Genomic DNA, 16,006 nt, shown 5'->3' with positions numbered 1-16,006 from the left:
CTGTGTCTAGACCTTTACAGGTTACAAAGCATCTCAGGGTTTCTGCCAACAATTGAGTACATGAGAATTGATTTACGCGGTGATTTTTACCAATAGCCTAGCGGTCCTCACTCAGCCTTAGATACTCCAGAAGTGCTCTTGGTCTCTCTCTTTTTTTTTTTTAATTTTATTTTTTAAAATTTACATCCAAATTAGTTAGCATAGAGTGCAACCATGATTTCAGGAGTAGATTCCTTAGTGCCCCTGACCCATGTAGCCCATCCCCCCTCCCACAACCCCTCCAGTAACCCTGTTTGTCCTCCATATTTAAGAGTCTCTTCTGTTTTGTCCCCCTCCCTGTTTTTATATTATTTTTGTTTCCCTTCCCTTATGTTCATCTGTTTTGTCTCTTAAAGTCCTCATATGAGTGAAGTCATATGATATTTGTCTTTCTCTTAGTAATTTCACTTAGCATAATACCCTCCAGTTCCATCCATGTAGTTGCAAATGGCAAGATTTCATCCTTTTTGCTTGCCGAGCAATACTCCATTGTATATATAAACCACATCTTCTTTATCCATTCATCCATCGATGGACATTTGGGCTCCTTCCATACTTTGGCTATTGTGGATAGTGCTGCTATAAACCTGGGGGTGCATGTGTCCCTTCGAAACAATACACCTGTATCCTTTGGATAAATGCCTAGTAGTGCCATTGCTGGGTCGTAGGGTAGTTCTATTTTTAGTTTTTTGAGGAACCTCCATACTGTTTTCCATGGTGGCTGTACCAGCTTGCATTCCCATGGTCTCTATCTCTGTTGACTCAAACCTTTCCAGAAGAATATTGGACTAGCTTTCAAAGTTCCCAGTTGTCTCATGATTGTAGAGCCTGCATTTCTGACAACCCTGGAGTCAGTTCAGAATTAAACCCGCTGCTGTATCTCTCTTCGGACACAGGATGTGGAAAGTTCTCTGGCTGCAGGCAGGACCTTGCACTTACCCATGTGTTTGGGCCCTGAGTATATACCGAGTTTCCAGCTAGCGATGAGGCGCCCCTCTGTGGACGTGTTCAAAGACAGGTATGCCATCTGCTTAGAGGTGATTACAGACAGGTATGAAAGATTGTCCTAGAGAACTATTCTATCGTACAGCTTGACTGGTTGCCCATCAACCTGTTCTCTTCCTAGGTGTCAAACCAAGTACCCTTCCCAACCTCCCTCGAGGCTTTCAACTTCTTTTTTATGAAGTCATTGAGATTTCCGGGTTTATTTGTTTTAGCAGCTAGCAGTTATTACCTTGCCTAATCTGAGAACCTTTAAGGTTCCATCTAATCCTGAGATTCTTGGATTCTAAACCATGAGAGACAACGCTGTGTTATGATTACCTGTCCCTCTCTCACCACTTACAATTGATCCTTCCTGTGTTTTCTCTCCTTCTGGTTTTCCACAGGATTTCCATTCCTTTTTTTTTTTTTTTTAGTTTGTTTATTTATTTTGAGAGAGACAGAGACAGCGCAAGTGGGGGAGGGGCAGAGAGAGAGGGAGAGAGAGAAAATCCCAAGCAGGCTCCGTGCTGCCAACACAGAGCCCAATGTGGGGCTCGAACTCACAAAACTGTGAGATCATGACCTGAGCCAAAACCAAGAGTCAGATGCTTAACTGACTGAGCCACCCAGGCGCCCCCGCTATTACTTTTGATCCTTATTGGGCTTTGGATTCACTCATGGGCAGGGAACTGGCTAGTGTTAGTAACTGGGCTCAAAAGCAAGCATGCTTCCCGGACACATTCAGCCTGCTGCTGGGTAGGCTGAGTACATGAGGCAAAGCCACGCATGGAAACAAGGGTGACACAGCCCCAGGATGTGGTAATGACAGATGACATTGGATGAAGATTGGGCAAGGGTGGTGGAATCAGTGGGGCCACGGTGCCTGCCACGGGAGGCACCTGCAGACGCCCGCTGGCCTCTGCTTTCCCGAACAACATCACTGAAGCGGAGTTCTAGGGGCGCCTGCGGGGCTCAGTCAGTTGAGCGTCCGACTTCGGCTCAGGTCATGATCTCGCGGTCAGTGAGTTCGAGCCCCGCCTCAGGCTCTGTGCTGACAGCTCGGAGCCTGGAGCCTGCTTCGGATTCTGTGTCTCCCTCTCTCTCTGCCCACCCCCCCCCCCCGCCCACTCACACTCTGCCTCTCTCTCTCTCTCAAAAATAAATAGCCATTAAAAAATTTTTTTTGAAGCAGAGTTCTAGTTCCCTACACATCCACTTGCTGAGAAGCCAAGTAAGCAAGCACTAAATGACTCTAACGTTCCCTCCGGCGTTTCCAAGTGGGTCCCTAATACCTTGTACAATCGTTAACTAATTAATAGAAGTGGAAGGTTCAGAACTTGGGAGAAGGACTTAATGAAAATTGTTTTCAATGGTAACTAATTATTGATAAGCCAAGGGAATCAGATCTAATTAGCATGAACCTCTTCCTGAGAAATCGGGTGTCGGGGTTTAGAACCAGTTTGCAGAGGGCTAGCTTTCCAAGGGAAAATCATCTCAAAGTGCGTTTTAATGAAAATTTCTGTTTTTGTTTTGCAGCCTTTAAAAAAATCATCATCATCATCATCATCATCATCAGATTTAGAATCTGAATGAAGGTGAGCATTCTGGCTTAAGAGATGGAAACCCTTGACCAACACCCCGATTCTTATTTTTAATGTATATAATAGAGTATGATGAATAAGCCTGCTCAGCCTTTCATCCAGGGTGGTGTGTGTGTGTGTGTGTGTGTGTGTGTGTGTGTGTGTGTATGTGAGGGAGAGGGAGGGAGGTAGAGATTTTATTTAAGACTTAGATACAATCATTTTTAATCACATAATATTTGTCAATTACCCAATCAACACGTGATCATGTTCTAATACACAAATATGAATAGTGGAGTACTTTATTTAAAAGTGTGCATTGTTGGGGCGCCTCGGTGGCTCAGTCGGTTAAGCGGCTGACTTTGGCTCAGGTCATGATCTCACAGTCTCTGAGTTCGAGCCCCGGGTCAGGTTCTCTGCTGTCAGCTCAGAGCCTAGAGACTTCTTTGGATTCTGTGTCTCCCTCTCTTTCTGCCTCTCTCTCTCTCTCTCTCTCTCTCTCTCTCAAAAAGAAAGAAACATTAAAAAAAACTTTCAAGTGTGCATTGTTTGAGGGGTGTCTGGATGGCTCAGTTGGTTAAGCGTTTGACTCTTGGTTTTGGCTCAGGTCTCACGGTTTGTGAGTTTGAACCCCGTGTCGGGCTCTGGGCTGACAGTGTGGAACCTGCTTGGGATTCTCTCTCTGTCCCTCTCTGCCCCTCCCTGGCTCTCTCTTGCTCCCTCTCAAAATAAATAAATAAACTGAAGCACCTGGGTGGCTTAGTCGGTTAAGCGCCGACTTCAGCTCAGGTCATGATCTCGCGGTTTGTGAGTTCGAGCCCCGCGTCGGGCTCTGTGCTGACGGCTCAGAGCCTGGAGCCTGCTTCAGATTCTGGGTCTCCCTCTCTCTCTCTGCCCCTCCCCCACTCAGGCTCTGTCTCTCTCTGTCTCTCAAAAATGAATAAACGCTAAAAATTTTTTTTAAATAAGTAAGTAAATAAATAAATAAATAAATAAACTTAAAAAAAAGTCTGCATTGTTCGAATATATTTATTCACCTGAAGCTTTTTAATAAAGTGCTTCCTATGTGGAATTCGATTATTTTAATTAGCCCTGAAGGTGAGGCAGTTACTGGACTGTGACATATAGTATTTGAAGGTTTTTTCTCCCTCTTCATTTACTTTCTGATGTTGCATAAGCTACTCACAAATATCAGTTGCTGTTGACATCCAAACCAATAAATATATTTAGCACAACACAGCAGAGGCTGAAGCTTTTAATTAACCTTCAGGGACTGTTCTGAGATCACAGGTGTAAAAAGAAAAAAAAAATTAGAGGCAGGAAGTTCCCCGAGAAAGGTAACACATCCATTTTCTCCTGACTTTGGGGCGTGTCACCACAGGGCAGGGCGACCTCTGACCCACCAATGTAAGGCAGTAGATGACAATGGGAAAAAAAAACCCCATGCAATGACCCTGCCCTGCTAAAAAGAACAGTAACATCCCCAAACTGTGTCAGCGTGATTAGTTTAGAATTCCAAAAACCCACAAGCCCCCTGCAAAGTTATGAGTTGTGCCACGTTCCCTCCTTCTTTCTGACACCTTCTCTTCATTCGGGGTCCCTTCCTCCCCTGCCCCAGGACCTGGTGCCCCCTTGCTGCTCCCTCCCTTCCCGGGGTGTGAAGAGGGCGCCCTGCCCTTGCAGGCGGCCCATAAACCCTCCCCCTCCCTCCCCTCCCCGGGCCCAGGCCCACCTGTTGGCTCACCCGTCCCTTGCACACCATCTAGACTGCTCTGCCTGCCTGTGTCAGATGCAAAACAAACCACAAGGTAGGTTGAATGTGGAAAGCTTAATATAAAGATGTATTAACTACAACAGGGGAGGAAGTCACGCGGAGGTAAAGAAACCCCTGCAAAACACCATAAGGCTAGTGGAGAGCACCGGTGGAAGAGCCGGGAAGGAGACCCCTCTCTTAGGCTGCGCTTCTGACGGTGCCGGAGAGGGTGCAGTCGCAACCTTCTGGGTGGGCAAGAAGGAGACACCCGTCCGCGGTGCAGGTGGGTGGAGGTTGGCAGGAGAGCTCACAGAAGGCAGAGGGGCGTCAGAAGCCTGCTCTCCAGCCGGGCAGTGCAAGGATTGGGGTGCTGGGTGCTACATCAGGAGCTCTGTGGCCAGGTGGTCACCATGGGCAACCAAGGGGCTGGGGCTGGGTGGAGGCTGCTGGGTGTAGGACTGGGGCCAGCCACTGGGAGCCAGGCAGCCCCAGAGGAGATGAGACAGCAGCAGACGAGGAACCACAAAGAGAAGCTCCTTCCTCCTGCTGGACCCAGAGCTCTGTGCTGACACAGCTTGCGTTTGCTGCGAATGAGAGCTGCTTACAGCTCCTTTATCACAGAGCAGTTGAAGAAGCGAGGCGTTGAGGCTGAGAGCAACAGATCAACAGCCAGCCCCTGACCTTGACTGCTCCCCAGTCTGGCTTACGTGGCTTTACGAATTCTATTTCCCAGCACACACCCTCCAACTTTTCAGTTGGGCTGCTTAATCGTCTCTGTCCAAGTGCTGATCTTTCTGGCCTAGGGGGAGTGTTCTTCCTTCTCTCTTCTGACCAAACTCTACCCATTCCGTAGGTCTGGCTCAAGACCCCGCCAGGCAGCCATGAACCGTCTCCTAACTATTCTGTTGTAGGTCAGTCAGTTCTGCCACATCTGATTCTTGTCATTTCCTGATTACCTCCCCAGTAAGACTGTAAGCTCTTTGAGAACAAGGACATTGTCTCTCTGGCCCATTTTCTATGGCGCCTGAAATAATGCCTTGTCCTCATAGACCCCTAATTGATATTATGCTGTGATTGATTGATGACCTGGAAATTTCAGGGTTGGGGATCTAGTCAGGGAATGCTTGGAGGTCTCTGGAAAAAAATTCAGTGTCCACTCCTTTCTGTCCTCATCCCCAAGACCCAGTCTGAGTGCTTATAAGAGATTGAGAGCTTCCTTGACATGCAGCCTTACTTCTTTTCTTCCTGGAATTAGGAAATACCATCATGGCAACCCACCCAGCTGCTAACAGCATGTAACTTCCTCGGTAATTCCGTGTACCGAGGGAAGGAGATGTAATGAGGTCACATTACAACGAAAATGATTTTTCATACTTTGACCTGAGTCTGGTTGCGAAAGAATGTCTTCCTCTCTTTATCGCTTTTAAGAAACAGAGTTGCTTTCATAATAGAGACTTATTTCTCAAGATGAAATACTAGAGATCATAAAGAGGTGGACAAAGAGAATGACCAGAGTGCTTTATAAGGGACACTTCATTGGATCGATGCTGTTTTTTGTCTTACTACTTTGTGTTTTCCCAAATGGCCAGTAAGTGATTCTCGAATCACTGTGATCTTAGCCTCAATAGCCAGGGCTAGGCTATATCAAAAGCTTTGGCCTGTGCAATGAGTCACTTGTTGTTTACCAAGCAAGGCTCTTCTGTCACTTTCCTTTTATATCTGAGCGCCATCTTCCCTGACTACCTCCTCCTACCATTAGACTGAGCTGATTGTCTTCTTTTGTATTTTCTTAGCATTAAAAAAAGAGAGAGAGAATACACATCACTACGTATGGTAATTGTTAGTTAATCCCTTGTCATTCTGGAATGTGCTGTCTTTAGCTCCGTATCCCCAGGATGTAAACCAGTGACTTACACATAGGAAATACTCAATAAATATGACTTGAATGAACGGATGGTTGGTTGAATGATGAAGCAGTCTTGCTGCTTTGGGTGGCAAACATCAATCACCCAATTTGACCTCTTTTAACCAGACAAGAACATTTTTCAGCTCGTGTAGTCAGGAAGATCAAAGGGTACGGCTTCTGGCTTCAGGTAGGAGTGGACCCAGGGATTCAAATTCTGTCATCAGGACTCTTTCCTTCTTTCAGTATATCTTGCTTTCTGCTGACATCCAAATTTACCTCATTCTCAATGAAGATCTCTCCATACGGCCTGCCTAAATAAATAAACAAACATGTAAACAAATCCACTGAAGGTTCTAGCTCAGGGTTTCTCACTGTGGAGGTATTGACAGTTTGGAACTGGTAATCCTTTGTCGTGTGGGACTCTCCCATGCATTGCGGGACAGTTACCACCTCTAGCTTCCAGCCGTCAAATGACACGAGGGATTCCATAAAATGTGACCTATTAAATATGTTCCCCCTTTCCCACTTTCAAATACTCCTTAGGGAGATAATAGGGCCTCTGGTTGAGATTCCAAAGAAGATGGCTTGACTCCCTGTCACCTGTTTTCCATATTAGTTCTTGAGAAGGATTCTGATTGGCTCTGCTTAGGTTGTGTTTCTTCCCCTGGACCAATCACGGTGTTTGATGTATTGAGTTTGGTATAATCTGATTGGCCAAGACGTTAGTTACCTACTGGTGCACAGCAGATTATTCCAACCCTTAGCAGCTTCAAGCATTTGTTATCTCAAGTGATTTCGGTGGGACAGGAATCTGGGAGCAGCTTGGTGGGGTGGTTCTGACTCTGGGCCTCTCACAAGGAGGCAGTCAAGCTGTTGTCTTCCCAAGGCTCTTGGGGGGTTGGAGGATCCACTTCCAAGGGCACCCATGTGGTTGCTTGTAGGCCTCAGTTTCTTACTGGCTGTGGGTTCGCTGACCAAATGGCCTCTCCATAGGCTGCATGAATGTCCTTTCCAAAGACAGCTGGTTTCACAGAGTGACTGATTGGAGAAAGAAGAGGAGAGGAAAGGAAGGGAGGGGAGGGGAAAGGGAGGGAGGGGAGGGGAGAGCCCAGTATCACACCGCAGTCTTTTATAACCTAATCTTGGGACTGACACACCATCCTTTCTGCCGTATTCTGTTGGTCACACAGACCAGCTCTGGCACGCCGTGCCTGAGCCTACACCAGGGTATGAGCCCAGGAAGCAGGATCATTGGAGACCATTTGGAAGCTGCCTTCCTCTTCCTCAGACAACGAGGGTGCAGGGTGCGGACCACGCTCATTCCTGTGCCTGGAAGGCAGGATGACAGGAATGCCAGCCCTGGGGGATAGCTCAGCAGGCCGAGAGCTGCATTTCCCAAAAGGAAGTCCTGCGGTGTAGACAAAAAAGTAGATAGATGGCTGCTACAAATGAATATTTAAATTCCCTGCGTCACCAACTCACTCAAGGCCGCATAGGGGCAGGTCTGGTGAAAACAGGGCTATGAATTATTTCTCTCTATCTCTAGATCACCCCTTGTCCCTTAAGAACATTTTTTTTTTTTCCTGCTGCGGACTGATGTTTCCCGGTCAGCATTTATTTACGCGAAGGCGCTCACAAGCGATTCAACTGCTGATTTATAAGTAGGGCTTGTAGGGCTTGGGAGTAGACCAACATTTGAGTGTGCGTCTCTTATGTAAATTGTTCTGGCCGCTACTTACTTGTTTCTCCAAAGTTCTCCTTTCTCTGGTGCTCTTTAATTCTTTTGAGTTATAGCAGAGAGAAAGCATCGGCTATCTCCTCCTGGTAGGTTTCCACCAGGAAGAGGTAGGGTGAGGGACTGGAGCAGCGCCGGGAACAGGTGCCGCTGCACCCACTACGAGACACGAGGTGACTCTCCACAACTAGGCATTTGGATTCTGTGCCGTTAGGATAGGTTTCCTGTAGGTGCGTTCCCCCCAGAGACTGCGTGGACTAAGTGAATGCCGTTTTCTCATTAGGGATTAATGGCGTCCGGAGGCAAGGTGATTTCTGAGACTTCGAGACTTCGGTCTTTGGTTGGAGTACCGCCAGCAGCTGAGCCATCCCGACACCCCACTGCTCTCAGGAACGAGAAGCCACTATTTGCCTTCTCGTCGCCCCGCCAGGAAGAAGCCTACCAGGTATCCTAGAACCCGTCCCAGACAGCCGATGGAAGCTTTGGCTCCCCCTCTCTCCAAGCTTTTGGAAAGTAATCGTAGCCCTGCAGAAAATGAGTGGCTCCTTTTTGAGATGGATTGAGAAGAAGCCTTGCTGAGGTTTAATCGCGTAAACGGAGGCACGGCTTTCCCGCGCTCTCTCAACCGATGGAAACAAAGATGCTAAGTGTGAGGCTCTGTGTTCACTTACGCTTGATTTTGTGTAAACCCTGCATATCACATGGGGTACCTACCCATGGACAGCGAATGAGGAAGAAGATGCCTCCGACTTGGGGCAGCTCAGTAGATCACCAGGCAGAGACCAGCAATTGTCAGGTCTCCGCACGGGGCGTCTAGAAGACAGGCAAATTCACGCAGCCCGGCCAGAGGCTGCGGATTTACGCGCTGGCCTTTTCAGCTGGTCTTCAAAACTGATTAAACGTTTGAAAATGACACTCCTCCACGTTTCGTTTGTTCCTGATGATTCTCACTCCTTGAACTGTCCAGGCAGCTCAACAGAGAAGGGTAGAGAAGGTGAAGAAAACTACCATCGTCGGTAGATGCACGCTGTTCCCCTGCACAGGCGAAAAGGGAGAGAAGGGCAGAGCCACGTGGATTAAATTGGCTGTCTTATGCTGGGTCTCACCAGGCTGGATGTTTTCGGTTTACATCTGCAATACCCGGAATACAGCAGATCCCCCCTTATCCACCGAGGATACGTTTTAGGACCCTGAGTGGGTGCCTGAAATGGTGGCGAGCAAAATCACAGGTAGAGGGAGGGTCTCCTGTATTTGGGTGACAAGTTATCCATAGCTAGCTGCAGTCAAAAAATGGGGGTCATCGCCAGGGGTACTGAGAGAAGTTTCAGTCAACCTTGATATCCTCGCTGGAGGAATGAATGGGATATGTGCGGCCCCTATCCGTGTCCGTGTTTCTCTCCTTACACGTAGGTGATGGCTGTTCTGCTGTCCCATGTTCCTGGCCCTGGTCCTCCCACTCCCGAGTGACCAACTGGCAGGGCTTGGATAGAAAGGAGTGGGAGGCCGATAGTTAAAGGTAGGGTCTCTGGCTCTGGACATAGGCAGTCCTGGGTTGTTATTATTATTATTATTTAATTTAAATTGAAGTTAGTTACCACACAGTATAGTCTTGGCTTCAGGAGTAGAACCCAGTGATTCATCTCTTACAAGTGATACCCAGCGCTCATCCCCAAAAGTGCCCTCCTCAATGCTCATCACCCATCTAGCCCATCCCCCCAGCCACCTCCCTTCCAGTAACCCTCAATTTGTTCTCTGCATTTAAGAGTCTAATGGTTTGCCTCCCTCTCTGTTTGTATCTTATTTTTCCTCCCCTTCCCCTATGTTCATCTGTTGTTTCTTAAATTCCACATATGAGTGAAATCATATGATATCTGTCTTTCTCTGACTTTCTCTGTCTTATTTTGCTTAGCATGACACCCTCTAGTTCCATCCATGTTGTTGCAAATGGTAAGATTTCATTCTTTTTTTTTTTTTAATTAAAAAAAATATTTATTTGTTTTTGGGAGACAGAGAGACAGAGCGCAAGCAGGGGAGGGGCAGAGGGAGAGGGAAACACAGAATCCGAAGCAGGCTCCAGGCTCTGAGCTCCGAGCTGTCAGCACAGAGCCTGACGTGGGGCTCGAACCCACAAAGCGTGAGATCACGACCTGGGCCGAAGTCAGACGCTTAACCGACTGAGCCACCCAAGCACCCCAGATTTCATTTTTTTTTTTTATCATTGAGTAGTATTCCATTATTATGTATGTATATATACACGTGTATGTACATACACGTATATACATTACATCTTCTTTATCCCCTCATCAGTAGATGGACATTTGGGCTCTTTCGGTAATTTGGCTACTGTTGATAGGGCTACTATAAATATTGGGGTGCATGTACCCCTTCAAATCAGCATTTTTGTATCCTTGGGATAAATACCTAGTAGTACAATTGCTGGGTCATACAGCAATTCTGTTTCTAATTTTTTGAGGAACCTCCATACTGTTTCCCAGAATGGCTGCACCAGTTTGCATTCCCACCAGGAAAGCACAAGAGATCCTCTCTCTCCTCATCCTCGCCAACATCTGTCGTTGCCTGAGTTGTTCATGTGAGCCATTCTGACAGGTGTGAGGTGGTATCTCATTGTGGTTTTGACTTGTATTTCCCCGATGAGGAGTGATGTTGAGCATTGTTTCCTGTGTCTCTTGGCCATCTGGATGTCTTCTTTGGAGAAGTGTCTATTCATGTTTCCCGCCCATGTCTTCACTGGATTATTTGTTTTTTGGTGTTCGATTTAGTAAGTTCTTTCTAGATTTTGCATACTAACCCTTTATCCGCTATGTTATTTGAAAATATCTTCTCCATTCTATTTGTTGTTTCCTTCGCTGTGCAGAAGCTTTTTATCTTGATGAGGTCCCGATAGTTCATTTTTGCTTTTATTTCCCTTGCCTCCAGAGACATGTCAAGTAAGAAGTTGCCGCGGCTGAGGTCAAAGAGGTTGTTGCCTGTTTTCTCCTGTAGGATTTTGTTTCCTGTCTCACATTGAGGTCTTTCATCCATTTTGAGTTTATTTTTGTGTCTGGTGTAAGAAAGTGGTCCAGGTTCATTCTTCTGCATATCGCCGTCCAGTTTTCCCAGCACCGTTTGCTGAAGAGACTGTCTATTTCCATTGGATATTCTTTTCTGCTTTGTCAAAAATGAGTCGGCCATACGTTTGTGGGTCCATTTCTGGGTTCTCTATTCTATTCCTTCGATCAATGTGTCTGTTTTTGTGCCAATACCATAGACAGTCCTGGGTTCTACTTCTACTGGCTATGTGAGCTGGCACGAGTTACCTAACCTCGCTGGACTCTGTTTTCTTATGCTAACAATGGAGACAATCGTGGTGCCTCTTTAACCCAGGGGGCTGCAGTGAGGACTAAGTCAGGGGATGCCGTGAATAGCATAGCTCAGGAAGGATCTACACTTCTAGCACCTGGTGTGATTCTTCTCATAACACTGCCTTCCACAGCCCCAGGGGCTCCGGAGGACAGGGTGGCTGAGCAGGAGGGCCCTTAACTGCTTACAGGGCCCCCTTCCCTCCTTAGCTCTTAGGGCTCAAAATCCAGCCTCGCTGCTGTTGTTCAATCAGTCTTTGTAGGTTTTCTTTCCGGGAGGAGGAGTTTGGGATGTCCCATGGCCTCATCTTAGGGAGTCGGGGGGACCTCTGCCACAGCTTTTGGAACCACCTGCCACTGGCAGTTTTACTGGAAAAACTGCCACATGATCTTCCTGACAAGGTTTGCTTCAGTGAAGCTTCATAAGGCTGAAGGCAGACAATTTAGCCCACCTTTTGAGCAGGTGGGGTTTTTTTCATTAAATCAAAATGTATTTATTTTTTTATTTTACAAAAGAGAGGCTAATACTTGTGAAATGCAGCCTGTAAGGAGTAAGCAAAATACTTCTGTGTTTACTAAGCCTCGCGTTCATTAATTTCCTACTCGGATTTTTTTTCCCCCTTTTTTAAAATGGAAAAATAATTGTGTTCATTTCTTCCTCCCTGGGAGACCTTAAAGGACCTTAATATTGGGTCCTCTGCTGTTTCTCTTCTTCCTAAAGCTCTGCTTCAATCACATCAAAACATTGCAGTCTCGGCTTTAAAACCCAGTTAGGAATGAAATAGGGCCAGAGTCAGGGACCTGCCTTCTCACTGCCTGGGGCCCCACAGCTTAGGGCAGGCTTTACCTTAAACACCCAAATATTGGCACTGAGTGTTTTAGGCACAGAGCCTGGCACCACACGTGGGCCCGCGTCCAGCCCTGGCCCTGCCACACGGGAGCCCCAGTGTCCAACTGAGCGCACCTGCGACCTGGCTGACCGGGGGCGGGGGAACCCAGAGAACAGGCACACGGCCATTGCCACCCCGAGCTTCTGTCCTGCAGGAGAGGTGCAGGCATGAAACCAAGGCCATTGGAAACGCATTCCCAACAGCTGTTGGGAGTGAGGACCCCCGAAAATCGAGGAACGGTTGAGCGACATAGTGGGGACTCCTTCTCTGGATGCTGAAGGTCCAGTAAATCCCTTGAAAGAAGTGTTTGGGGAGCCCTTCCTTTGCAATCATATTTGAGACTGAACTGGGAGGAAATCGGAGGCTGGGGAAGTGAAGGAATTGATTAGCATCGCAGAGCAGTCCGTAGGCCGTTGGCAGGCCTGTCTGTAGGTGCTTTGGCGGAGAGAGCTGGGGTCCGGCCGGCCGGGCCTGGCCCTGCAGCCACGAACCTAGCGGCCCAGCAGCTGGCGGCCCAGGTGCTGGGGGAGGCCGCGGTCCTCCAGAGTCTGCAGCATCCGGGGCCTTTGGAACCCAGCACCCCGGACCCTGCTGAGAGGCCGACCCCAGCCTCCCCATCCACTCCCCCAGGCCCCAGAGCCGCCCTTTCCACCCACCCCTTGGCTTGCTCCCGCCCCATCTCTTCTGCCCTCTCCCATCTAGCAGAAGCTTCTGCTCCACCTTGCCTTCCCTGGGTAGCCAGCCACTGCGTTCTGGAAGCTATGTGAAGGAAGCTTGCATGCAGCTTAGGACCTTTCCCAGGCAGGATGCTGGCCCCGGGCCGCGCCTGTAATCAAAGACGGGTTCACATAGGGTTGTTGAATCCTGTCTACTTACTGATGGGCCTGGACTAAAGCTTTACCCAGGACTGAAGCTTAGCCATTGTTTAGGTCTTTCCGCTTCTGGAACATTTTCCTTCACTTCCTTCAGACAATGTCTAAATGACGCCACCCACTGGAGCAGTCCGGTCTCTGGCTCCGGCTAGGGTGAGCAAATGAATGATAGTGAGGGTAGCTTCTGGCGCCCACCCCGGGCATTTAATTCACTCGGGCGTCAGTGAGCTCACCTCTCAGGACCCGCACATTAGTGACCTCGAACTAATAACTTTCCTGGCAGAGGCAGAAGTGACAGCCCAGCTTGAACCATTAGGTCACTCTTGCCGGCGTAGACGGCCTCCGATGCTTTACCACTGCATCTGGACACATCCAGGGCGCTGTGCTCGGCCTGAACGTGCCGAACAGTCTGGCCCCTGCTGCCTTTCCAGCTTCTTTCCCCCACCCCACCCGCCTACCCCACCTGCATGGAGCCTGTGTTCTAAGAACACTGCGATCACTCTGTCCACTTTCCCGGACACCTCTGCATTTTCCCACTTCTGTGCCCTAACTGAAGGCATTCATTCACTGGAATGCCCTTCCCCCTTCCCTACCTGTTGAAATCCCATTATTTTCCAGCGCACAACGCAAAAGCCATCTCCTTGAGAAAGCCTTCCGAGATTTCCCGAGCCAGAAGCGAATCTGGGCTTTGTTGTGGCCTCTTGGGCTCTCAGCTCCTTGTCCATTTCAGGGTCAATTACATCAGCCCTCACCTTTGGTGTGGGTCTTTAGCTTTCTGGACTGATTTTTGTTCCACAAACATCCCCGGAAGGTCTTTGAGTTCCAACTGCTGTGTTAGATGCTGGCTGAATAAGGATGAATAAGATTGAAAGTGTCTTTGAGGAGGTAGAAAAATCCAGTGGACAGACAGGCAGGTCAACATCTCATTACAATGAAATGTGCTAAGACAGAGAAATAGGGTCCTGGGAGGACTCGGGGATGCACAAGGCCCAGAGCCTGGTGTATCCGAGGAATAGTTACTAACCTCTGAGTGGCCAGAAAAGGGGCTCGTGTAAGGACCATGTTGGAAAAAGAAGCTAGAAAACCATGTGTGTGATGGTTTATTTTATGTGTGAACTTGGCTGGGCCATGGTACCCAGATATTTGATCAAACGTTGTTCTGCATGTTTTTTTTGTGAAGGTTTGTTTTAGATGAGATGAACATTTAAATCGGTGGACTTTGGGTAGAGCAGCATCGTGGGTGGGTCTCATCCAATCAGTTGAAGGCCTTAACGGCGGTAAGACTGGCCTTCCCCGAGGAGGAGGAAATTCTGCCAGAAGACTGCAACATTGCTTCTTCTCTGGGTCTCAACCTGCTGTCCTGTTCTGCAGATTTAGAGCTTGTCAGTCTCTGTATCCCCATGAGCCAGTTCCTTAAAATCTCTCCCTCTCTCCCTCTCTCTCTCCTTCTCTTTCCACGAATGCACGCGCGTGCACACACCTCCACCCTCCTGGTTCTGTTTCTCTGGAGAGCTGTGACACAATACTGATCCCCGATTGTGAAGGAAGCTGGCAAGCAAGCTGTTTCGCAGACAGGAAGAAACCGCCGGAAGTCACTGAGCAGGGGAGTCACGGGTCAGAGCTGTATTAATAAAGGCCCTGTCTGGGCCCGAATGTAGCTGTTATTTTGGGATACCCAGAGACCTTAGGGTGCCCCGCCCCTCCCTGGCAGCAGCGGGGTCCTGTCATGTCAGCCATCAGGAAGGAGTTCTTGTCACAGTACCTGAGGCGCTTGGAAAGCTGTTACTTTCTTTCCATTCCCACAGACTCAGTTTGGACATTCTCATCAGCAGAAACCGCTGAGACCCTGTCCCGCCCCATCTCTCCTGCTCTCTCCCATCTAGCAGAGGCTTCTGCTCCACCTTGCCTTCCCTGGGTAGCCAGCCACTGCGTTCTGGAAGCTGTGTGAAGGAAGCTTGCATGCGGCTTAGGACCTTTCCCAGGCAGGACGCTGGCCCCGGGCCGCGCCTGTAATCAAAGACGGGTTCACATAGGGTTGTTGAATCCTGTCTACTTACTGATGGGCCTGAGAAATGAGTGGCCCGCCCCCGGGGAGGCTGGCGGAGCCAGGATATGGTTTATGGACTATAAGCTTTAGCACGGCCCTGCCTAGAGGGTGAGTAAGGGACTGGAACCCGAGGGGGGGTCAGCAGGGCCAAGGAGACGCTCACCTCCGTGGAGTGTATCTACGCTACAAGGGCACGCGGTGCTGAGACTTGAGGCAGCTGGAGTTTGCAGGAGCCCAGAAGTTCAGGGTCACGGGTTCCTCGTTTGGGGCTGCAACTTAATTCCACACCACACAGGCTCGTGTGGCTAAGGATGCTGATTTTTTTCCTGTTGCTCTGAGTTCAGGCTCCGGGGCTAGAGGGGTCCCGTAGGAGATGTGGCCGTGGGAGGCTGGAGAGGGTGAAGGCAGGGGAAGTGAGGCAGGGCTCTCAGTCCTGGTATCATGTCGACTTTCTTAAATTAGCTGTGGGGAGAGGAAATAAGAAAGCAGAGCCAGAAAGTCAGCAGTCAGGCTTTTCCACACCATCTGTGATGGGATACAGAAGGCTGCCAAGAAAATCTAGGCGTCAGAGCTAATTGGTAGAACTTGAGAGCAGAAGTCACACGCCATCCCACGAAGCCGAGAGGCTTTCCTTTTCTTTTTTCTGTTTCCTTTCCTTCCTTCCGTCTTCCTTCCTCCCCTCCCCTCCCCTCCCCTCCCTTTTCCCCTTCCGTGCTTTCTTTTTTAAACACGTAGCTCTGTGGAGCCTCAAAGTAATAACACTGCTAAGAAAAATACAGATCTGAAGATTTGGTATAATAAGAAAGCACGTCCATAAACGAGGGAACCAGGATTAAGCTGA

The 16,006-nt window shown here is 48.6% G+C and overlaps 1 long non-coding RNA gene across 1 annotated transcript; it reads left to right on the top strand.

The window, feature by feature from the left end:
- Positions 1–941: 941 nt before the first annotated feature.
- Positions 942–9,220, top strand: LOC122238348. The gene is made up of 3 exons (XR_006217257.1): positions 942–1,057; positions 2,560–2,618; positions 8,281–9,220. It is a non-coding gene; the product is annotated as an uncharacterized LOC122238348 (long non-coding RNA).
- The last annotated feature ends 6,786 nt before the right edge of the window (positions 9,221–16,006 follow it).

This window comes from Panthera tigris, chromosome B2, assembly GCF_018350195.1.
Source record: "Panthera tigris isolate Pti1 chromosome B2, P.tigris_Pti1_mat1.1, whole genome shotgun sequence".
Taxonomy (NCBI): domain Eukaryota; kingdom Metazoa; phylum Chordata; class Mammalia; order Carnivora; family Felidae; genus Panthera; species Panthera tigris.
This window is presented reverse-complemented; position numbering and strand designations above follow the sequence as displayed.